The sequence below is a fragment of the Ornithodoros turicata genome, chromosome 5 (genome assembly GCF_037126465.1).
Source record: "Ornithodoros turicata isolate Travis chromosome 5, ASM3712646v1, whole genome shotgun sequence".
Lineage (NCBI taxonomy): Eukaryota > Metazoa > Arthropoda > Arachnida > Ixodida > Argasidae > Ornithodoros > Ornithodoros turicata.
In genome coordinates, this window is record NC_088205.1 from 16,646,221 (window position 1) to 16,671,562 (window position 25,342).

The 25,342-nt window shown below is 47.9% G+C and overlaps 1 long non-coding RNA gene across 1 annotated transcript in view; it reads right to left on the bottom strand.

Annotated features, from left to right (window-relative positions):
- The window catches only part of LOC135394116 (uncharacterized), a 106,001-nt gene extending 80,927 nt beyond the window's left edge, over positions 1-25,074 (bottom strand). Inside the window, exon 1 of the long non-coding RNA XR_010422771.1 lies at positions 25,054-25,074. This is a non-coding gene — a long non-coding RNA (uncharacterized LOC135394116). The remainder of the gene's footprint in view (positions 1-25,053) is intronic.
- Between the last annotated feature and the right edge of the window lie 268 nt (positions 25,075-25,342).

The following is a 25,342-nucleotide window of genomic DNA, read 5'->3' on the forward strand; positions in this document are numbered from 1 at the left end:
ATGGCGTGCAGCATTTATTGTTCCGGCGTTCCATGTTGGTATCCGTTCATCGGCCACATTTTCTCTCAGACGTTTTGTCAACCACACTCTACCTCAGGTAGGCGAATTTAATTCACTGTGGTGACGATGAAAGGTCTCGCCGTTGTTGGCCTCACAGAGGTGGGCAACGTCTCGACTGACGGCCTGGGGGAATGTGCATCCTGGTCGACTTCTAAAGGAACTGTGCCGACATATGATTTGGTCGAAAGACATTTCATCGAAGATCGAAAGGGCAGCGGTCATTTGATCGATTTTTATCGGTTCACTTGGAGTGTTGAAAATGAAAAAAAATAAAAAATAAAAAAAGAAAGCAACGCCGGAGTTCTAAATGCCATTATCCTAAGCAACATTTACCTGCGTGTAACCCGCTTGTTCGTAAACACATTCCTCATGCTAACCCACTTTTTCGTGTCCAAGAAGCGGTCCAAGGGCCCATGTTGTTCACCCTCGCCCGTTCGACAACCTGATAGGCTCCTCCGCTCTGACACATAGTGACTAAACATGCCATACATGTTAATCCCCCAACCCTTTGTCAAATAATAATTGATTTCAAGTATTAAACATTCTTGGCAAATAAATAAAAAATAAATTAATGACATTTTTCGATTATTTATTCCTGTTGCATGTGGATAAATTTTAACAATGTATTATTTTTGTAATCAACTGACCATTGTATAAGAGAAAGAACAGTGTTAGTTTATTTACTTTTCGCCTACGTACAGGTGAATCTAAATTTAGTTCTTGCAACAGACATGTAACCGAATAAGTCCTTCGAAACCTAGACAAGATAAGCAGGGCAGCAGATCTTTGTACTTTCTCAATTTTTTCGGATAGCGTGCATGTGTAGTGACCCGGATGGCAGATGCATACACTAAACGAGGTTGAACTAAGGTGTTATATATGCTGTTAATTTAATATATTTCGTTGTGCCATGGCGAAATTTCCTTCTTAGCATCCACAGACTTCGAGTGGCTTACGTGCACGTATGGCTATCCCGTTTCAGACCGTTCCCTTTAAATATGTCACCAGCAATGAGAAGGGTGCTCAGAAGAAGCACAGTCTATCGGCTGCTCCTAACCTGGGACAACTTTCTTCAACATGTGTCCGACTGGTTCGTAAATTACAAATGTCTGCAAGTAACCAGTGGTCTAATTCCCGTCCTATTATTTCCACTGACTCTGTGCAACCCTCTGACGACCACAAAATTATTCTCCCTCGGTTCACCTCCTCTGTGGACTTCAGTCTCTGCTCCGTTCTCCATGCCGATGTCACCGGTAGGCCTTACACTGTGACGGACTTCAAGCTCGCTCTTCGGCCCCTTCTCCAATTCTCTGACGTAGAAGATCTGGGTAAGTACCACTACAACCACGTCTGGCTCTTGCAGTTTAGAACCCTTGCAGCGAAAACAAGCTTCTTGTCTCACCGTGCGCTCACAGTTAAGGGCAAGATGTGTGCCGTATTAGAGGCCACGAATCCAGTTCTTCATTTGCGATTGAACTGGGTTCCTACTGCTCTAAAGGAGCACGATATACGAGCCGCGTTTGTGAACTACGGCAACGTCGAGGAGACAGCTAAGATCACCTGGTCCGATCCTGAGTTGGGGAACGTTGGTTCTCTTTCCCGAACTGTAAAGCTCCGCCTGAAGAAAGATATCACGCCTGAGGACGTCACCCATCTAATCAATATCCGTGGTAGTCAAGTGTTTCCTGTGCAAAGATCGACCTCAACTTTGTCTGCGATGCAAACGCCTGGGACATATTCGTCGGGACTGCCGCGTTCCCCAACGCAGCTCTTGTCGACGGTTTGGACATGAAGCCACCTTTTGTCCTTAGTCTTATGCGGCTGCTGTAGCTGCTCAGGATCAAGGGACAGAGCTAATGGACCACATTGCTGATGAGGATGTGGAGGTGGTGAATGAACACCCCAGTGCCAGTGTACTGTGTGCGCCGGCGGCTCACCCTGAGTGCAGCCCTCCGAATCTTCCCGCACCAGAAACCGGGAGAGCTGTGAATGCTGATGCTGGTGATCTGAACATTCCACGGGAACCAGTGACCCAAGCAGCATCTTTGGTTCCTGCTTCATGCGCCGGCGAGGTTGAGTGCATGAGTTCCTCCTCGTGGGCGGACACTATGGACCACCGTGACGGCTCTTCGAAGCGGAAGCCATCGACGTCACCGGCTGGGGTCGTCGTCAAAGCTTTAAGGCATGATTCCCCAAGCGACCCGTTGGAGCACTCGAGCGACACCCTTACGACACCAAATACCCCCTATTACTAGCTGGCCCTAGATTGAACTACGTCTCGCATTATCGGTATCTAGGTATCATCATTGATAGGGGACTGACATGGTCGCGGCAGATCAACTCCCTTTCTGCTAGCGCCCGCATCTACTGTAATGTGCTCCGGCACCTCTGTGTATCCACATGGGGCCCGTCCTGTGCTGACCTCCATCGTGTGCACTGCTCCCTGTTGCTTGGCGTTATGCGCTATAGCCTGCCTGTCCTTTATGGGATCTCCAACACTCACGAGCGGGAGCTGCTCAATATTCAAGCCAGAAGCCTCCGTCTCTGTTTGGGAGTGCCAAAGACAACGGAAACCTTCTCTGTTCTGGCGGAGGCACGCGAGCCATCGGTGCTTATAATTCGCGATAGTGTCGCCTTGCATGCGTACACACGTTTTCTTGCCCGCCATCCAGCCCATTACCTCTGTGACATTGCGCAACGTTATCCCGCATCTGCATTCGGTCAAGCTATTTGCCGTTTACGAAGCAACATCCCCTCAACCTCCGCCCGGGCCTCCTTTGCGCCACCCATGTGGACACTTCACTACCCCACTGTACAAACGTCCATTCCAGGCCTTAGGAAAAAGAAGGTTGTGTCACCAGTTGTGGCCTGCCAACTGATCTTGTACCACATCTACAGTCACCACCGGCATCGAACCCAATATACAACGATGTTTCAGTTTCTCTAGTTGGGTCGTCTGCTGCCTTCTGCATCCCAGAGGATGGAGCTGAGCACGGCTTCAAGCTCCCTCTTATGTCATCTGCTGAGGCCGAGGCATTCGCATTACTGGCCGCTTTGAGACATGTCTCCTCGTGTGCGCCCAGGGCCTGGTCGATCCTCACCGACAGTAAAGTGGCTCTGGAGGCGTGGCCTCTTACTCTGCCGCAGTCATCAGTGACACCTACACCACGATCATCGCCCTGCACTCTGAACTTGTATCGCTGGGACACGAAGTGGTGTTCCAATGGATTCCGAGTCATGTCGGAATTTCAGGCAATGATCGTGCTGACGCTCTTGCTCGGCAAGCCAACGACACTGAGCAACCAACTGTCTTTCCCCTTGCGCACTCTATGTGCCAGCTGAAAATCCGCCGCTTCACTGCCAACCGCACACAGCTCTTTCAGCAAGAAGCTATACGAACCAATGCCTTCCTTAAATCCATTGACCTAGACATATGGTGTGTCTGGCCGCATCCCGCACATCGAGGAATCGTTGCTTCATCGGCTGCGGCTGAATGTGGCACGAACTCCTCTCCTCCTATTTAATATGAATCAGCACCCATCGCCTCTTTGTCCAACGTGCAACGTAGAAGCCGATGTGCCACACATCCTCATTGCCTGCCAGCGGTACGAAGATCCCCGATCGAGCCTCCAGCGCCGCCTTGCTCATCTAGGCTACCGAGAGCTTTCCCTCGCGGTGCTACTTGGCCCTACCCAGCACGCTGAAGTCACGTCTGCGCTGACACGATTCCTTCAGGAATCTAAACTCCTGGGCATTCTCTGATACGTCCTCTGTGTAACGATTAGTGAAGGAACTGTTTCTTCTGTCTTTTTTCATAATTTTCTGTATCCCAGCTGTTTGTATCTTCTTTTGTTTGCTTGAAAGCTTTAGGGAATTGCAAGCCCACATCGTGGCTAACCTTTCCCTTCTCTTTTTTTTACTTTGCATTAAACATATTCCCCCCCAGTGGTCTCCCTGCAAAAAAAAAAAAATACTAACAATAAAAATGAAAAAAGCAGAGTACACTGATTGCCCGCTCCGTATGCTCGAGTCAAAAGTTACAGAAAAAGAGGTACGGATGACACAGTGCATGCAGTTTTGAACTCCCTTCGAACAAACGTTTTTCGAACAAACGGCGTCGATCAACCGGCTTTCGATCAAACGGTTTTCGACGAAGCGGCGTTCGATCAAACGCCTTCGATAAAACGGCATTTGACCAAACGGCGTTTGGGCGACCAAATGGGCGGACACTACGGCGGACGTGTTTGTCACGTTCAAACACCCATTGACTCACGATAACCCCATTCAAACCCACACATTCAGTCAAATTCGAACTTCATAAACTTCGTTTATAAAGATAAAAATAAACTTCCATAAAAATTCGTTCTGACTACATACAAGCAGGACCAAGCTATTACATAAACTTCAAACTGACACATTAGGCGGCCTTGGTAGTCGACATTCATTCCACCTGTCTCACCCTATGACCTCGTTCCAAATGCGGGAGAGGAAGACCCGGCCTTTGTGGAACCAGCTCCGGTGGAGCAGCGGTAACGAGCAGCGGTAACGCGTGCGCTTGGAGACTGGGAGGTCCGCGGTTCGAATCCCCGGGCCGGCTGTGCCGTCTGGGGTTTTTCCTGGGTTTCCCTCAGATGTGTAATAGGCATATGCCGGCACAGTTCCCCTGAAGTTTGCCCATGGACGCAGCTATCCTCCCCCCGAGCGGATTCCGCTCGGTCTTCCACTTCACCCTTTCCTCTCCTCCTCTCCACCACCTTTCCCTTCCCGAGAAACATGCCGCCTAATCAGGCAGGCAGACCTCTCGGGTTCCTCCCAACGACACTCCTCCTCCCCTCCTCCTCCGCCTTTGTGGTCTCCCACCTTTCGGTGCATATGAGCATTCGGATGTTGTGGACGTTTGGTGCTTATGAGCAGCTTCTCCCCTCCTGCTCATTTCCACCAAACGCTCAAAACCACCAACCTTTTTTCGGTGCATGTGGGCGTTTGGAGGTTATGAGCATTTGGTGCTTGTGAGCTACTACCTACGTTCCCAGCAATAAACCCATGTGTGTCAACACTGTCTATGCCTTCGGGGATTACCGCTGGAAGGTCACGGTCTCGCAAAGAAAAACAACAAAAGAACAAAAAAAGGAAAGAAGAAAGAGATCAGGAAAGGACTAAATAGACAAGAGGAGAAACAAAAACACCCGATGACACCCGAAGGCATAATTATCGCCCGATTTCTCCCCGAATTACAGATTTAAAAATGGCGCCCGATTTTTACCCCCCAATCTGAGAAAGGCATTTAACTCGAAAAAGTCACTCCCTACATATAAACTAAACTAGGAATATAACGGAACCGGCGTTAGCACAGTTCAGCCTCAATCGCCGTGGAGACTTAAAGGGAGAGTCTGGAGCTACCGTGACGGTACTACCGCTGGTCACGGGCGCCGCCATTTTGATGGTCATGTGTATAATGACGGCCACGTTTTGCCTTCTCGTTTTCTGTCCACTAATTTTCGCCTCTGTCGCTACTACTACTTCTTTGTGTTTCCTTTATTACCTTACGCTTCAACCGTAAACGTCGTTAAAAGTAGAACGTGATGGGCGGCGAAATGATGGAACTGGACGAACCTAAAGGTGCCAATGCACTCAATGAAAGTTCAAGAGACCAAGGGATCATCCCGAAAAGTAATGCAAACCGAGATACACTGCTGTGAGTGCTCCGTTTTAGTGAGAACAAGAAAAACGTGCTGACTCCCTGCGCCTCGAGGCGCCACTGGCGCCGTGACTCGCGTCAGCGTTATCAGGTGGGAACCAGCAGGCATACACTCTTAGAAATGAACTTCACCGCATAGCACGCTCCTAGCCAACGATAATTTCGAATGATATCGTTGAAAACGGGAGGCGTACGCCTTTTCTGTGACGTATATGAACAGCATAAGTGTCACAAAAAAGGCGTACGCCTCCCGTTCTCAACATATCAGGGCATATAACGATATCATTCGAGATGATGGTTGGCTAGGAGCGTGCTATGCGGTGAAGTTCATTTTTAAGAGTGTAGTTGTCGATCCCTCAGATCAAAGAGTCCGCGCCGTTGTGCCTACTAGAATTCCTCCCTTGTACACAGCTCAGCAGAAACCAAACACTACTATGATGAAAGTACAATTTTTGAGACTGTGACGTGGGAAAACGGACGATTTTGCGACGGAAAAATGCTGTCGGAAACGGACCTTCATAGTCTTCCTTACTTTGATTATTTGGTCACAGTCTTCCAATGGTCGTCACTCGCGCAGTGAGCGGTTGCTTGGACGGTGCCGGTGCAGTTCGTCCATTACCACCACCACCGGAAAATGACTTCTAAGCCACCTTTTTGCCGTTACGGGCGCCGTTGCAGACGTTCTCACGGAAGTGGGAACGTAAAGCAACGGAGTACCTTCGAACTCGACCTTCACATCGAAAAAAAAAAAAAAACTAAAAAACTCTTCACAACATGAAAAATGCCATGACACCTGATTGGGCTTGACAAGTACACTGTTAGAAAAATTTATACCTTTTGGGGTATAAACGGCTTGTCCCAGGGCGCATACCTTTTGAGGTATAAACGCTATACCTTCCTCAAGGTATACTATCTTTATACCTCCCTGAAGGTATATTATTTGCACCTCAGGGTATAAAGATATACCTCCTTGAGGGTATATGTTGAAGACCTTGTGGGTACAATTGAAGAAAACGGTAATATTCAATGTGTTTCAGCGTCATATCCGAGTGGCGGCTTCCCAGCGCAGCTTTCCACAAATATTGAAAAAAAAAAAAAGGACCAAAGGAACGATACAAAAAAAAGAAAGAAAAAAAACAAACAAACCTGGAGACACTCGCGCACAAACTCACAAAGCATGGATGTGAATCGCAGAGGAAAGAAATTAAGTAACAATTAGCATTAAATTGGAAACCAAGAAGCAACAACAACAAATATTAGGAAAAATATTTCCAGGAGCAGTTAGCATTTGCTGGAGAACAGATACATATATACAACACACCGCGGCTACACATGGTGGAGACCATCCTTCGCCCAGGAAGCAACTTAAGAAGTGTGGGCGTGTAAATTTATTTATTTTGGGATCAAACAATTGGCTTCAAGATGTCACTTCCCAATATAATTAGAATGCTACTGTATTACTTACTATGTTTTTAAATCAACTTATTGCTTAACTGAGATGATATAGTCGCCGTCACAAATTAATGTGATCCCAGATGTTGCGGAAGAAAAGGTATACAAAACACTGAAGGTATAATCGTAACATAGAAGTACTTTTTTATACCCTCAGCTGCCGCGGAAGGTATAGAATCAGAGATCTATACCTTACACATGGTTTAAACAGGGTATAGACAGTGGTGATGAGGTATAAATGTCGTACTCTAGACCTTATTTATACCTTTTATATACCTTTTCTTCTAACAGTGTACATGTTACAGGCAAAAACATATAAGTTGCTCAAAAGTACAATTACTCATTTTGGAAAGTCCTTAAATAGTTTAATTAATTACGGCTTCGTAATTAACCCTAATTAATTGCCTCAAAGCTCCAATTCTGGACCGACTTAGTATGGAACAGTGCTGAAATTCGCTTTGGGCCGTCTGAGGAAAACGATGGCTTGAACCTGGAAAAGGCCCTCTGATGGCTTTTTCCAGGTTATTTCGCTGGCCACGAGTACTTGGTGTTTCTGGCAGCGTGACAGCTTTAGTAAATCCTCCATTGGAGTGGAAACCTCCGCGTAACCGGAGCAATCGTCGTTCATCGGTGTTGATTGAACTGGAATACCAAGTGAAAGAGAATAGAAGTCATCAGGCGCAACAGGACAGAAAATACGACATTGAAACCGAAGCCTAATCTGCCAGGTAGCACTTCGTTCCGCCATACTGGTGACATATACATCAGGGCAGAAGAAACATGAATATGTAACGATAGGATTACCAATGCCGCTTTGAAATCCCACGTCTTTGTAAGCTCGCTTTGATGATGAGATTTGCGTAATTAGTGTCGGTTGGTTTGATCTGCGAATCCTGCCGTGAATATTCCGCGAACGGAACGCTTCGATGCCTGTTATGCTTGGCATGCGGGATACTGTTTACATTGGCAATGGAATCGGTATAGTGGTTGATTCGGCTGTGATGGTATGCTGGGTAATTTGCGGCGCACTCCGTGATGTGCTGAACATGTTGGTATAAGGGATACGATTCGTGCAAGGAGTATGGGAATAACACGGAAGGGTGTTCCGGTGTGGTGTCTACTAATAAAGCGATAGCTTTATAGTACCAACCACCGTGTAGGTCCGTCCGTGGCTTTATAGGGTCACGTGACATACGTGGAAGTGCTTCCATCGCGTGATCGCCAGGCTGTGTTCGTGGTATACGCTGAAATTGTGTAACAACCACCAAGGGTACGAGTTGAAGTTTGATCGATGTACGAACATGGGAAGAGGTAACTAAGGTGATAGCCGTAGTTAGGCGAAAGCCATGTTACATGCAGACTACCAGACGGCAACAGCTAGGGCCGATTATGATCCGGACGAGATACTTTCCAGACAATGACAGCATATGCTAGGATGAGCAAAGTAGTAAGTGGCAAACGAGCTCGTGGTTACGTGAAGCGGCCGACATTTCCCTGAAATCCTGACAAAAAACAAAGGGCGCGACGAAGTGGACACTGAGATTCGAAAACCCACAATTATTGCTGGTTTGTGAGTCTCCGTCGCTTCGTCCCTTTATCCCCTGTTGCGCCCTACGTCTTCTGACTGACAGATCTGATTTCGAAGTTGAGTTGCATAACAGTTCTTCATTTACAGTTCAAACCCATCAACGCAACTCTTATAATGCTCGCTCGTCCTCGATATACGCCATGCTGCCACAAAACATGTTTTGCGGAGCCCCAGAAGAAGGTGATGCATGCTAAATGATATGGCACGAGACAGGCGTCCTCCAGCACATATGTGGCGCCGTGTGCTTATCTCAGCAACACGACTTCGTTGTAGCAGGCGCGCTGTTAATAAATCGTTTGGCCGTCGATCACTGGTGCGGCCATCTTTATGGTCACGTGTGCGTTGACGTTTGCTGTGACGTGTAACCAGGACCTGTCTACGATGCATCGCGTTCGCCCAGCACGTATAGCTGAGAATAGTTCAGCGGTGAATTTCCTTCCTCTTTCTAATATAGAGCGTCAAAGAAAAAGAGAGAGAGAGAGAAAACAGCATCTGTTTGTCCACGAGGACTCTCTCCGCATGCGAGAAACCAAAAAAAGATAAGACAGTTTCTCCCCGCACTTTGAAAGGCCCTCAAACTTTCCTGTCCGGAAAACATGGAACGCAAAAACGATCACGTTCGACAAGGACATCAGAGCACGTGACATCGTTTCAAGCGGACGGCTTGAAATCGCAGCATGTTCGACAGAGCCTCTGCTGCATTCAAGCAGGGGCCTAAAACGCGACCGCTTTAGCATTCGTAAGCGTCATTTTTCAAAGGCTGACCTGCAGAAGCGTCCGCTCGTGCGTTCCCCAATTCAAACGCGGGGCGCAAGCGAATTCCAATCGATTGGCATGCGAGGCACAGGCCTGGGTTAAGGCCAAGTTACTTCGTGCATTCTTCAGCACCTGTTTATCGGGACTACCCGAAGGGATGCTGTTAAGGAATTCCGTGCTATGGTTGCGGAAACATAGTGGAACAAAGGCTTCCACCGTACTATAGAAATGCGGTTGCTGGGGTAAAGTGCTCACACAGCATTTTACGGAGGTTCTTACATGGTGTGCTTTATAGTTTTTTAATCGTGAAAGTTGGTTCGAATGTTGCTCAGGCAGTCGACAAAAATGTCACTGTCTCTGGATGACAGAAAACGAGGACTGCGAGCAGATTTTGAGCTTCAGCTAGAGACAGGGATTGGAAATTTTCTCGGAACGTTTGCCGCAAAGTTACGCTAAGAAAAGGCAGTCATAAGTGTCGGCATGTGCCGAAGTATAATTTTCTCTTCCAAGTCGTGGAAGTGTTGTCCGCGTGGAAGGCCATGAGTGCTTAGCGGATATGTCGCTATGTGTTGCTGCTGTCTTGTCGTGTTTGCCTTCAGCGTTTGCCCAGTGTTCAGGCTTATTTACCATGATGTTGTTAGAAACATGCTCCTGAGTCTGGGAAGATATGCAAAAAAGAGAGAGAGAAACGGACGAATCATCTCGTCCATTTGTGTCGCTCGTTTCTCCATATCTTCCAGACTGAGGAAATGTTACCGACAACATGCATCATTATACATGTATGATTATTAGCCGATAAGTAAGACGAGAGCACACGATCAATGGCTGCACTGTAATATATGAGCCTAACATATCGAAATCAGCTCTGTACCTTGCTGTAACCTCATCAGCAGAGCAGCCTGACTGGTACCGTTAGAGAGTCACATGATGTTCTGCCTCGATGTGTATAGACGTGTACTAAATACAGGTTAATAATTAACTGGACAGCAACTGTAGCTACAAGCAAGCTCTCCCACGTTCCACGCCGTAGCCTAATTTTAAACCTCATCGTCAACTGCACCAACCTCATCATTGCCTTTCTAGACAATCTGCCTTTAAATAGGCTAACTTTCAAACTCCGCAAACAACCTAAAAAAAGAATATACTAACACGCGTGAGCCGTTATGCAGTCACGCGTTAGGCTCGCTTTCTCCGCTGGGCGTTAGGAATACGATTCTCTCGTCGCCAGTACGCTAATTAATTGCGAGGGAGAGGAAGGGCGTGAAAATCGACGGCCGCTGCACAAACCCCTTTCCGTACCTCCCCATCCATCTATCCCATTCTTCTCTGCTCAGCTGCAATTCAGCCGTACTGAAAGTTATGCATTGAAGTGCTATATAAGTTCAGATGAGGCTGTGGAGCTCCCAAGACAGTTATTGATCTCGGTTTTGAGGAAAGCACTTTCTGCGCTGCAATCAACGCAGATTCTCCCACGCAAAGTGTAGAAGCTCCTACAATATCGTAATATCAAGGAGGACAGTCTTTAATCAAAACACTGCAGTTTGATTAAAGGGTACAAGCAGGGGCGGATCTAGAAGGGGGGGGGGTCAGGCCGTCCTAACCCCCTCCTCAATTTCTGTCTTCACATAGTGTTTAATTGATCTTGCTGGCCAAGGCTGATTCCCCTCTCAGAGAAATTTTCCGCCCCTGGGTAGAAAACAAGTGAGTCAAGCTCTGGCATCCGTGTGATCCGATCAGGGACGTGAAATGCTTGCCACACTCTCAACTACGCTCTGTTGCGTTTGCCCTTTCGCGTTTCATTGACTTTGCGGCTCTGTTTCGAGCTCCTCAAGTGGAGTTTTAAGTTGTCAACCCGGGAGAAGACTTTGAATATAAACGTAGACCTATGTCATTTCTTGTTCAGACTCGGAAAAGGTAAAGTAAGAGAATGGTCCCAAAACCAAAATTGAGGGGAAGAAAGAAAACACTGTCGCATAATTTCTTTGCATACTCTGGGGAAACAATTTTAAAAAAAAAATCAATAAAAAAATTCTTTGTCATTTACTTTTACAGCCAGCATTTTCCCTTCCATGACGTCATTGCGAGCAGCGTCCGGTTTCTGCTCTACATCACATGGAAGACACGGATACAAGAGAAAGCTAAGAGGGAACATAACGTTTATGGTACCTTAAAAGAGTCTTCTGTTCTCTGTATCGCGGACGCAAGCCTACGTGACGTACGCAGCTGTCGTTCTCGAGCCACCGCTGGTTGAAACAACGTGCTTCGCTGTTTAGAGAGCGGATTTTTAGGTGGTGGTGGGTGGTGGTGGTGGTGGTGGTGGTGGTGGTGGTGAAAGGGCTCGGCGTTGTCGGCCTCACACAGGGACTTCTAGGCACTAACAGGTATAGCGCTCTTTGTCGCATAAATCGTTCTAGGCAGACCAACCTTCAGAATCGTATCGTTTTATCTTCCGATTGGAAGGAACGTTGGCACAGAAAGAGCTGCGCGCCCAGTAAAGGTGGTTCTTTTCTCCTCTCTCTTGAATCCCCGAGGCTGGCCAGTTGTCGGTGATGATGACGGTTGAGTTGCAAGTGCTCGACAGCAGACGATATTCAAGAGTTGGTAACAGGTTTATTTACAGCAATAGATTTTACGTGGACAAAATTTACATCATATGGCAAAGTCACTCCGAGCCTCCGAGCAGGTCCGTTTGCTACGGAGTCCACAGGCCAAGTCCCTCTAATTTCCCAAACTCCCCCGCTCTCTGGGTTGTTTTTCGTCCCCCCGATGTCCCCCTTTCGCGCTATTCAAACGAAAACACTCAGCAAAAATATAACAAGACGACACCCCTCGCACAACCGTTAGCTCGACTGACCCAACGTCTTCGAACTCAAAATTTATTACCTCTTCTCGTCGGCTACGGACATGTGCGAGGCGCGGCTCACAGAAACCCGATCCTGCGTGTTCTGGAGTCAGAATCTGGTGACTGCTTCCAGACCACGTGTGTGGGAGGAACAACGGTAAAACCCCACGGTGGCCGGTCGTTTTCCGCGAAGTGCGGGGAGAAGTAAACACCAAAATAATGAGCCATTCGGTCGCAGAGGAAGTTTCCACTTTACACGCCCCCTTTCTCAGTTTATCGGGTGACAGAGCGATATCATTCCGCGATGATGATTGGCATACTGCGTGCTATGCGGTCAAAAACCCGCTCTCTATAATCATCATAAAACCATACGTGGGGCTGTCGTGTGAAAATTTCCAATCCGCCAATAGCACGTTCCCCGCCAAACCCGCCTTTAATTTATTCATTAATTAAACTCGAAACCAGTCGACTGCTCGAGAACATCTGCGAACGAATGAAACACGACACAAAAGACGCCGACTCTAACGTACTACTGTATAGTAGCAGTGAGGGGACCCTCCATCTTTTTTTTTTCTTTTCGTTTTTGTCAGCGGTGGTTTGTTCAACGAGTAGTGGTCCTTAGTACACTCTAAAAACAGAACTTAGCACGGTGAAGGCCAACCATTGCACAGGGTGATATACCTTTATCACTCCCGATTTGTAGAACGCGCGGGGCGTACGTCCTTTCTGTAATTGCATAAGTGTTGCAAAAAAGGCGTCCGCCTCCCGTTTTTAGCCAATGAGGGGGCAGAACGATGTCATTCGGAATGGTGATTGGCTAGGAGCGTGCTATGTGGTGAAGCAGTGTGGTGTGAGCACAGCATCCTACTGCATTGCTGTGCATATGCTGCGATGCGGGAGAAATACCTTGGCCACTGCAGGAACTTACGGTGGATGACGTCCTACACTGTTAAAACCGAACTTCACCACATAGCCAACCACCATTCCGAATGATATCATTCTGTGTTCTTATTTGCTGAAAATGGGAGGAGGCGCCTATCTGGGGCACATTATGCATGTCCCAGATAAGCTCCTCCCCCTGTTTTGAACGAATCATGACAGATAATGATACCATTCAGAATGGTGGTTGGCTAGGATCGTGCTATGTGGTGAAGTTCCATTTTTTTGTAATTTCGTGTTAGCGCCGCGAAGCAACTGTGGCTATGAGCGGCGTTACAGACGTGGACAGATAGAGAGGACAGCAGGAAGGAGTGGAGGACAGGGGGGAGTTCCATTTTAACAGTGTACATCTCAGAGGCTCTTTCACAGAAAGACCCTCCAAAATTCGCAGCCTCGTCTGCTTTCTCTAGGAATCTGGCCTAGCTCAAAGGCTATGAGTACTGCTCGGACATCTCACCAACTCTGCAGTGACTGCCCTAGGTCTTAATTTTCGGCCGTCATCACCCCTTCGTCTGTTATCACACCATCTCATCTCATCCTGGCTACAGTCGTGACGCAGCTCACATACTTGAGGCCAACAACGGCAAGCCGGTCATTCATCACCACCACCACCATCTGTTTTTAGAGTGTAGATCGGAAGGGTTCCCGATAACGGTTCCGATAAGTCTATCCAGCAATTTATTCGAAGTTGCTAACATCATATTCCTGAGCATGGATTTGACAGCTGCCTTTATCGTATATCGCTTTCGTTGCGTGCTCCCAACGAAAGCTCCCTAATAGGGAGTTTTAGCTGGACAGAAGTATATCAACAGAGACGTAGCTAATCGGAGCAACACGCTTTCGAAACAAGTGGTTGCATTACCTGAACATTGCGACAATCTTCCCTGGAAGTAGTTGCGGGACGAGGCACAAGGGGGCATTATAAGCAGCTGTTGCGGGAAACCCTTGTTAACAAGATCACAACGCTGTAATGGGAAACACGGTGTCGCGAGTGCCTGCTTGAATGCTGCGCGCGCTAATGGGGGGCGGATCGCAAATAAGACGTTACGTTATTCAAGGCTTCGCTCCAACGTCGTAATCGCGATCTCGCACGGAGCTTGTTAGCGCAGTAAATGACCCCGTCGTTCAGAGAGAGAGAGGGGGCTTTGTAGAATTTCGGAGCACGTCGTGTAGGGTAAAAGTTTTACTATTATTATTGGGTTAACTAGTTTCGTGGCTATCTTTCTTTATTTTATTTTCGTTCCATGTTAGCACCGCGAAACAACTGTGGCTATGAGCGTTGCGCATGCGGGAACATATGAAAAGGGCAGTAGGAAGAATGGGGAGACGGAGCGAAGTTAGTATGCGTCGTGAGTCAGCTTCCGGAAGAACTGTAGTGACATCTGCCTGGAAAATCAACCGGGAGACCTGGGCGAAACAACGACTTTAATAGATGACGATTAATGGGGAGTTTCATCGCCAGGAGCGATACTCTACCCCATTGCTGGTGGTGATGCGGGGAATCAAATAATGAGTCCCTTCACAATAAGGATCGAAGTCCTATGGTATCCAGAAAGGCGAAGAGAGCTTTGAGGGCAGAGCGTTGGTGGGCTGGATGTGGCCAGGGACCAAGCAATTTTGTGAGAGAGAGGGGGCAAGAGTCTAGCTCGTTAAGGGACCCGCAGAGTACGGTTCGGGAAGGTTGGTAGTGTGGGCAATGGAGAAGAATGTGCTCTAGATATTCTACAGCACCACAGTGAATACATTGGGGAGAGTTGTAGAGGGGGCGGTGTCCCTCAATATGAGTCCTGACAGGCGATCATGGAATGTCCCAGCGGGCAGATGTTCGTGGCCTCGCGCTAGGACGGTGCCGGTAGAACCGAGAAGCAGGTGCGCCAGGCGCGTGTCCATCCTCGTCGTTGTCCACGGTCCGCCACATCACTCCCCCCTCAGACGCGGAGCAGCGATAAATCAGAAGAAACCCGCGAGTTCACTGGAAGAGGACAGCGAGGGCGGCCGTGGATGACGTGCACGTTTGAACAGGTGCATGATACGGGACACATTGGCGAACAATCACAGCTGGTGACGAACGGGAACAAAGATCCGTCAGCCAGAAACGAGCGGGAAAGAGTGTGAGGCGCTGTCGGTGTCGTGGTCCTGGGGTGCCGCGACCGGCACCGGAGCCGAAGCTCTAAGAGTCCCAGTTGAGGTGAGGCGCCGAACTTCGTGTTCATAGTTCGGGTCACCAAATGTAGAGGAGGCGGTGTCCCTCTACATGAGTCCTGACCAGCGATCATGGAATGTCCCAGCGGGCAGTTGTTCGTGACCTCACGCTAGGACAGTACTGGTAGAACTGAGAAACGGGTGCGCCAGGCGCGTGTCCATCCCCGTCGTTGTCCACGGTCCGCCACAGAGTCAACTTGTCTCAAGCGGCACCGCCACTGCGCTGTAAAAATCACATCGAAGCGCGTTCGATTAACTAATGCGGCATCTTGACGAGAGGTATGTCGAGGCATGCGGAAAGCGAGCGCTGGATCAATTCTACTCAGCATGGCTGGGGGGAGAATGTCAGCGGTCCATTGGCGGGTAGCCAGGGGCGTCACGAGGTGTCGAAGTACGGAACGACGATCTCCTCTCAGCAGCGCAATACGCGTCCGTCTCCGAGACGAGAGAGCTGCTTCTGCGGCTCTATCGGCCTGTTCAGCCCCTTCGACACCGCAATGGGCTGGAACCCATTGGAGAACCAGCCTATGCTCTGCTTCGTAGACAAGGTTGAAAAACCTTTAACACATCCATCAGCAACGGTGCGGATGAGCCTCGGATGCCAGAATTTTCAATTGCTTGCAGCTCAATGACTTGCCATTTCGAGATGCGCCATCGGTATACGCAGGCGGCAGAGGTATAAAACTTCGCGTCTACCAGAGCATAAAAATGGGCTCGAAGGACTTGAGGGGGAACCTGATCTCTTCGTTCCTGGAGGTCCGGAAGCCGTACGAAGGTGGGTGGGACAGGCAGAGACCAGGGGGCGTTCAGCGGTGTGATGTCCTTAGCTATGAAGCCAGTAAGAGCCCAGCGTGTCCTCTGTGCTACACGATGGAAATCACTTTCAGGACGGTATCGAATTTTCCTGAGGAATGGGTGACGGGGAATGTGCGCACGCAAACGTAGGAAGTGTCGAGCCGTTTCGAGCTCACGGAGTACCTCCACCGGGAGTTCACCAGCTTCAGCCAGGACTTGCCGTGTTTCAGCCATTCTTGGAACTCCAAGGCAGCGACGGAGCATACAGGGTCCGAAGGGTATTTAACGACGTTGTGGAAATTTTGTGCGAGATTGGTAGGCTGTAAAGCACAGTCGCCCTGATAAAGCCGCTGAACGGCTAGAACACGCTGATCACAGCCCCATCAAGCCCCACAGCGCCAGAAAGACGTGGAACTGCAGGAAGCCATCGCTGCACTTTGGTTTCAATGTGCTTAATGTGCGGATAGCGACAGTTCGGTCCGTAAGGAAATCATGGAGCCTGCTGAAGAGTAGACCAGATACTACAAAACAGCGCAAGGCGTGTGTAGTGTTAAGCGCTATCTATTCAGGCTCAAGCGAGCGATATCACTTGAACTGTAAATAACACGTGACGCATCTAACGTGAAAGTATCACGGTATGGACGGCAAATTAAGCCACCTCGGCGGTTCCCGGAAATATGAGGACAAAAAAGTGTGTGTGTGTGTGTGTGTGCTTTCTGAAGTTTTGCATTGACTGGTGTTGTATTTATTTCATTATGACATCTGGTTGTGATTTGATATGTTATTTAATTTGTATGCGCTTGCAAAAAAAAAAAGATGTAATGTTAAGAACTATCTATTGAGGCTCAAGCGAGCGATATCACTTGAGCTGTAAATAACACGTGGCGCAGCTGAGTCACACGGAATGTACAAAAGCGGGCATGAATAAAGAAAGAGCTTCTTTTTAGTTTTGGCTTGGGAGCCAGCAAGGACTGCCTTTGTACGCCTCTGTCTCGTATAATGGCTCTTCACGAACTAACAAGACAGCGTGCAGCACACAAATGTGCGCGACGGTATCATGTGAGCGCTTGATGTCCAGGAAAACCGATACGACGATCCGCCGATGAGCACGAGCATATTGGGCTGGAGAGGCTAGGTCGAGAACTGGATCCATTGAGCTTCGGTGGCGACGAAATCCAGCCATTTCTTGAGGGAACACACCTTGCTTTTCGAGACACCAGTCGAGGCGACGCAAAACCATTCTCTCCATCAGTTTTCCCATACAGCTTGTCAGGCTCACAGGGCGAAAGGAGGTTAGGGCAGGGTTTGCCTGGTTTCAGGATGGGAGCAACTAATGCTTCATGGCAGGTAGATGGTAGGGATCCCTGTCGCCAAGACGTATTATAAACATGAAGGAGAGCGTAGAGTGACCGCCTGTCAAGGTTTTGCAGTGCGGCATAGGTGATTTTATCTGGGCCCGGGGACGAGCCCACATCCACAAGTTTCGACGCTGTCTTCAGCTCGTTTAGAGTGAAGTCTCGGTCCATGACCTCCGGTGAACAGGCCGAACTGGGCAAGTTCCTGACATTGTAGCATACCGCCGGATGAAAGCTGAAGTAACACGAGAACTTAAGAAAGAAGACCGGAAGCGTTGGCGTAAGTTTTATCAACACCTTTCACCGTTTGACCCGGCCACAAATATCTGGCGGACAATTCGAGCTCAGAAGGATGCGCCCCCACAAAAGAATCCTCTCGCGGCATTGGCTATCGTTAGGGGTGTAGACGAAAACACCCTAGCGACAGATTTCTCCGTCGCACTAACGACACCGGTGGCTCTTTCGACGACTGCGGTACACAGCAGTTTTGTCCAGACCTTGACGACCGAAGTTCACCAAGACTGGAAGCATGGGGGAACCCTCATGTAGCACAGCCTTTAGTGGGATTTGAACCTGTAAACCTACCAGTTTTCAGCATGACCTGGGGGCCATCATCACTCATTGTCACTGGCCCTAATCACTTTTGTGGTTAAATAAAATTATGTATATTACTATTATCAACGAGCAGATACTGTACCCAATGTACTCGATGCTGTACCTTCATCACCGCTGAATATATCACAAACCAGTTACAGCAACAACGGTCAATATCCGTACCACATTCTTTCTTGAGAAATATTAAAGCGGGGAACACAATAAGCACGATTTTCTGGACTCACGCTCTCCCTGCATAGTGCTCTCCATGACCGTTAACCCCGCGCTGATGAAACGCTCCGACAAACACCCGGGTGACAGGAAAAAAAAAGCTCCCCTATATCCGTGGTTTCCCCAAGAGTACATTCCCTATCACGCGTGGTACCCCCATGAGACACCATCCCTTCATTTGTATTCACACAGTGCCTGGCCGAGCACTTGCTGACGAGGAACAATAATCCCTCCTCCGAAGCTCGGGACAAAGATTTACGATGTACTGACAATGCTTCATCAGTGGTGACACCAGCCAACGCGTTTATGTTGTACGCCGCGCTCCAGGCGAAATGCGTCTGTAGCTGGCTGTACGTTGCGGCTATCACTCGATTGGAGGGAGTGATAAAATTTGTGCAGTTTTATTTATTTATTTATTTTTCTGTGTGTAGGCTTCGCAGCATGGAGTTTCTCCTGTTTTTCGTTTGTGTGTGTGTGTAGGAAACCTCCTACGTCAGCACCGCGTGCACATACGAAGAAAGGCCAGTGGAAAAGAAACAACAAGAAATAAAAAATAACGAAGAAAGAGAACGAAGTGGGACACAGTCCTCGCGGCGTTACGTTTACGGTGCCCGGTGCGATTGGTCTCCCTGTACACCCATGCACTTTATAGGATACCCTATAGTATCTTGAACGAGGATGTGACAACGCAGTGATGACGTAGTGTGTTGTCATAAGAAACACCAGACAATTCCGCGAATACTCGAAGACAATATTCGCTAAGTATGCAGATTCGGAGATGATGTAAGGTGAAAATAAACGCCAATAGTCAATAATAGTCAATAATACACTGGCCTGATAATTGGGCAGGTAGTATTATATAAATAAATAAATAAACAAACAAAAACTTGTCAATAGCCGATAATAGTCAATAATCGCTTACTACATCCGTGCGAAGCATTTCACATGTTTCCGTTTCTTCGCGAATGCAGGCGCTACAAGGAAACGGGATAAAGAATCAGAAGTACGCATATACTATTCGCTCTATCGTAAAATACCAGCCCTATGTATATTCTTACAGCCTAAAAATACATACAAGTGTGAACGCTGCATCAGCCTGTCAAACAACACGTATTTATGTAACATTCAATTGGGCTCAGAACCCTTAGCTGTACGAGGGGCGGATGTGCTACGCGAACCTGAGCCCACGCCTCTCTTAACTTAATGCCACATATACCTCTCTTTTGCTAGAAGAATAAATTATTTCGGGTGAAAATAATCAGATCAAAGAGCAGCGGAAATGGAAATATTTGTCCGCTTAGGATTCAGCAAATAATAACATACGGGCATCTTCGCTAGATGGAATACGTTGCGTCGTAATGGTGCCGGAAATAGGAACCCTTTTGCCCTAGGAAGCATTCCGCGGAGTCCGCAACTAAGTGCCGACTATGCAACGCGTATGTAGCAAGGTGTTTCATCTCATTAACTTTACATGAACGTCCCATGATGGCGTGATATTTCCGAGCGATCTGTTTACCTGCATGTTGCTAGGAGGCATCTTGCGTCCTCGGCAGATTTCACAGGGAACTGTGCCGGTAGTTGTCTTAAAGCCCTCGTCTGAGAATAATCCGGGGAAAACACCCAGACAGCACAGCCGGCACCTGGATTCGAACCCAGGTTACCTCCAGGTCTGGGCGTGGAATGCCATCACCGTGACCACTAAGCCACGGGAGTTTCTTCACCAATGGAACCATCAGGTCATTCTAAAGTAAATGTCAGAAATTTCCTAACTCGCTGCTCCTTCAAATGGGGTCCTTCCCTGAATAATCTGTGCGTGTGACGTCACGAATATGGCGCATGTGTTCGTGCGCACGCGCGATAGGAATACACGGCATTGTCGCCATACTGATGACGTGACCATTATTGCGAAACGGAAAGCGTAGTGTGGCTGTACGTTTCGGTTTCAATGTTGCGCTTTGTTCTCTGCTTTCTGTACAGTTTTTTTTTTAACGGAGCTCACGTGACATTCTGCAGCTACGTAGCCCAGCCAATGCAATTTCACGAAAAATGAGGAGAGCTGAAATATTGACAGCTTTACTCTGAGCCTCTACGACATTAGAGTGTTCAGAGAAGGACACAGGGAAAGCGACTTTATTGACATCTCAGTGTAACGGCGTTATCCATCACATTCAAACATTCCCGGTCGTTATTTTCAAAGCCCTAAGGCCGCGAAAACTTTATTGGACATTTTAGGGTATAATTGCTGAATCGTAATCACGAAACCAGAGACATCGCAGCATTCGCAGTTCGTGGCACCCCGAAAGTCACGTTGAAGACTGTGAGATGCTAGGCTCGTATCCTACTGCCGGCTGCGGTTTTCCGCAAACTTCTGAGACGAATATCGGCACGGTTCCCTCTAATATCGGTCCAGGACGCACGCTAACTATCCCTCTGCGTCCTACTCCTTCCTGGTGTCCTATCTCCATCTGTACGCGGCACGTAGCCGATCGAAAAGAAGAAAAAAAGAACACCCTTCCCTCTTCATTGTTAGTGTGAAACTTTCTTAAACTTTCCTCGGTATCAATCGTCAGTCAGCTTGAAAGAAGATTCACTTGTATAAAAAAGAGGAAGAAGTTACGGCCTACTATACCCTGGAAACAAAAGGGCTGTCCCCGTCGCGAGGTGGATTAGGAGGACAGGCAATCACACTGCCCCTTTTGTTCCTTTCTTAGTACGTGTCCCATTCGAGGGAAAGAGAAGGACTGGAATTAGTGGAGCTATAAGGAAGGAGGGCTTCGATAACAATCACTTTCTGCTGGCCTCTTTCTAAGGCCGGCCCCGGGGCCCAGAGATGAGACGAGCGACGTGACAGATGAACCGGGTTCATTACCGCCGTCAGGGCTAGCATACCCGGTCGATGTGGAGGACGTGGAAGAAGCAAAACGATGACGGCGTCGATACAGATGGCTCTCGCACATTCTTTCTCAGTTCCACGTTGGCACCGCGAAACAGCTGTGGCTATGAGCGGCGTACTGACGTAAACAGCGGACAGCAAGATGGAGGGGCAGGGGTCCCGTGGCCCACTCCGGGGGGAAGTATGCCGACAAAGTAGGCCTGGGAACCCAGTGAAAACCACGGACACCACAACAGGTGGCATGAATCGAACCCCCCCCCCCCCCCCCGCGACCTCCTAGTCTTCAGTCTTCACCATGGCTAGAGCTGTGAAGTATTGTTACGAAGTCGGCCAATTCATGCCCTGTTCTTAACGATAAAAGATCGCCGACTACTAGTGTCAGAGTGGATAAAACATCCGCCCGGTAGAGGTCACTGCAAGGTCACGTTGAAGACTAGAAGGTTGTACACTCTTAAAAATGAACTTCACCGCATAGCACGCTCCTAGCCAACCATCACCTCGAATGATATCGTTATCTGTCCTGATTTGCTCAAAACGGGAGGCGTACGCCATTTTTGTGACAATTATGAACCGCATAAGTGTCACAAAAAAGGCGTACGCCTACCGTTTTGAACAAATGAGGGCACATAGCGATATCATTCGAGTTGATTGTTGGCTAGGAGCGTGCTATGCGGTGAAGTTCATTTTTAAGAGTGTAGGATCGGATCTCACAACGGGCTGCGTTGTATGTTTTTTTTTTACACGATTTGTGAACAAACTTTCCAGGCAGATGTCGGCAAGGCTTCCCCTGAAGTCGGCCGAGGTGGCATATGGGTATACATAGTAATGAAATGATACTTAGCACTGCTCGATACCTGCACCATTCATCGAGCAGTCTATATGGGAAGCCATCTTGCAAAATATTTTCGCTGAGAGCTACCCCGTCACTGTGCATTTTCATTTACAAAAACGCCCTCCTCTGGTTGGCGGTAGTCAACGTTATGCTTCGCGGTGGCCTATTAGGGTCGGGGTTTTTGGGGTTAAATGCCTTTCCCTGCTTCGGGTATGGGAATATCCGCCGCTATTTTTAAATTTGTAATTGGGGGGAAATCGGGGTCTCTTGACACATTCGAGTGTTACAGGTTATTTTTTGTTCTTTCTGTTCGCCAAACAGCACGCAGTTCAAGTTCATGTGTTGGCCAAACATGCATGCATCGTGATTTACAGTGTCAAGCATCACATCGTCTAACACAAAGTCTGCTTCATATAGTTTATAGTCGCACTCCAATAATATTTGCATCAAACAAGCGACAAATTGTTACTAAATGCTGCACGTGATGCGTGGCACAACGTGACATGTGATTAGTATTCGGGGAGAAATTGATTTCAACCCGAATCGGTCATAAACTGACCAGGTAATAATCCAGGGAATCAGGATTAACACGAGAAAGCCAGACCCTAGATATTCTGCCTAGATTTTCGTGGGCCCCCAAATATTCCAATAGTAAGCCGACGTCTCGTTTGGCTGACCTTTCCTCAGTTTTTTTTCTTCTTTTTTCTAATAAATATATCCCCCCCCCCCAAAATATTCCGCCAATTTAAGTTATATGTCCGCGAATATGTCCGTCCATGTGGCGCGTAACAGGTTCAGCGTTAAAGATGGCTACTGTTTTCGGTCTATAGAATATGCAGGTAGCGTCAGTGCGTTGCTGGAGATACCTTTCCGCAGAACATATCATACGGCGACTTGATAGAGGACTTTATTCACACGCAGGGTGTCGGAGCGAACCGAAAACCAGAGCCGAAAACCAAAAAAAAAAAAACGCTATTTCGGTGCGAACCGGAACGGAATCGAAACCGTATACGTTTTTTTCGCTCAGGAGGGAAACCGAAAAATTTATTTAACGGTTCTCGGTCCAAGAAAAAGCTTCGCCGGTTTGGACTACGAATGAGCGCATGAAACTGACGTCGTGTGTACTGAAGTCATGTCACGGATACTTTACGAGGGTTACGGTTACGGTGGAATGTATGTCGGTATATATGACCCCTTGGTAACGTTTTATCGTTCGCGCACATAGACTTACAGGTACATGTTACCGGTTGTGACTCTCTACCAATGTGCCGTAGTGTTCGTTTTAATTTCATCCGCCCAAACCCTCCTGAACTAAACACGACCCAAGGGGGCTGCGTAATGTTCTCGTAGCGTAATGTTCTATCGGTAATGTCGCGCAACGCGTCCCTTGCTTGAGAACAGCGAAGCTGAATACATTTACGTATCCGCGAGGGCAAGCGCGTACGAAGTGGCGCTTCTTTTGTGGACAGGACAAGAAGAAAAGAAAACGGAGCCGTCGAGTGTGTTTGTAAGTGAAGGTGTTCATCGATTTGCGTCGTACTCGTGCGGTGGTGCTTGCTGGCTAGGAAGCAGCAACAGACATTCGGATGGGACGCGATCGCACCAATCCAGCAAGAAAGTACTTTACGTATGACATCACGACAAACAAGTCCGTCTGTATCATGGGCTTCAAGAAAGGGGAAAGCCTATTTGAACAGACAGTCACCTACAGGAATCAGGAGCTACCAATTTCACAGCTGCCTATTAATATGACATACCATGTGTGCGGAATAAACGGGTTTACATTTTGCAACATTGATTTTTTTTTCTGGGAATGAATATGCCCACCAGAAGCGGAACCGGTTTTCAAAACCGGTATGAACCGTTATTTTTTTGCTCCGCAGCAGAACCGGTACCGGACCGTTTATGATAGAACCGGACCGAAAACCAGAACGAAAAACGTTTCGGTTCGACACCCTGTTCACACGCACTCTCCCAGCTATACACACAAATGCTTGTTCGGAACTCCGCATAACGTTTAATTCCTAGTTTGCAGTATTCAGGCTGTGTGACATCCAGCCACTGCTAGAACACTTCCATGAGCCATGAGGCATGCATGCATGGGCTTCACGACCCAGGATCAGCTTAGACCTCTTTTGCGAACCACTCTTAGAGGCAATGCAGTCTAGAAACGAAATTTAAAGGAAAAAAAAAGAAGAACGATTACTTTTCCAGTATGCATGCAAGATAAAAAAGAATGTGGCTGACCTCCCGATAGAGGGGGGCGGGAGTAGCTCATTTGCAAGTTGTACAAATCCCCTGGCTAATTACCCGGATAAGCTTCCCATTGATCCCCGCCGACACGGATGGCGTGCAAACAGATCTCCTCTCCCTCTCGTCTGCCTACCTGCCACAGATGCCAGAACACCCTCAAGGCTCAGCCCTAATGACCTGAGACCACCATCTCTGCGCTGGTCCATACTCGTGTAGGACCTTCTGCCTTTGATCCCTACCTCTTGTAATTGGCTTAGGTGCGTCGGTTCCCCTGATTAGTGTGGCACAATAGGAACATGCCGAACACTCGCAGTAATAATCCTGCTCTGTCATATGCGTGTGGCACGCCGTGTCCATCTAGATTTTTGATGCATGTTGTTGGTATAGGGAACTTGTGCGACATGGCTTACGTGAATGTCTTGATACTTGTTGTTGGGCATTAAATATAATATAATATAATCCATTAAATATTCACGGAGAGCTGAAATACTACAGTTCAAATATCATAAGTTAATGCACTTGAAAATATTTTCGTTGTTCAACTGTAGAGGAATTGTACTCACACATCTAATGGCTGCCCACAAACGCAAGGTCTAGGTGAAAGCGTGCACAGACTCAAAATTCCACTTTTGGTGCAGAGAGATATATTTTGAGTGATTTCGGAGGATGGCGCAGTTCCCACTGCTGCCGGTCCAGAATGCATAACAACTCCTCTGTGTCGCTGTCCTCCTTGCTGTTCTCGCCACCTACTTGTGCCCATACACAGCTTATAAACAATACGAATACGAAATAAATAAGCATAAGTACGGTTACTTTTCGTTTAAACGATCTTTGCGCGAAAAATAAACGAAG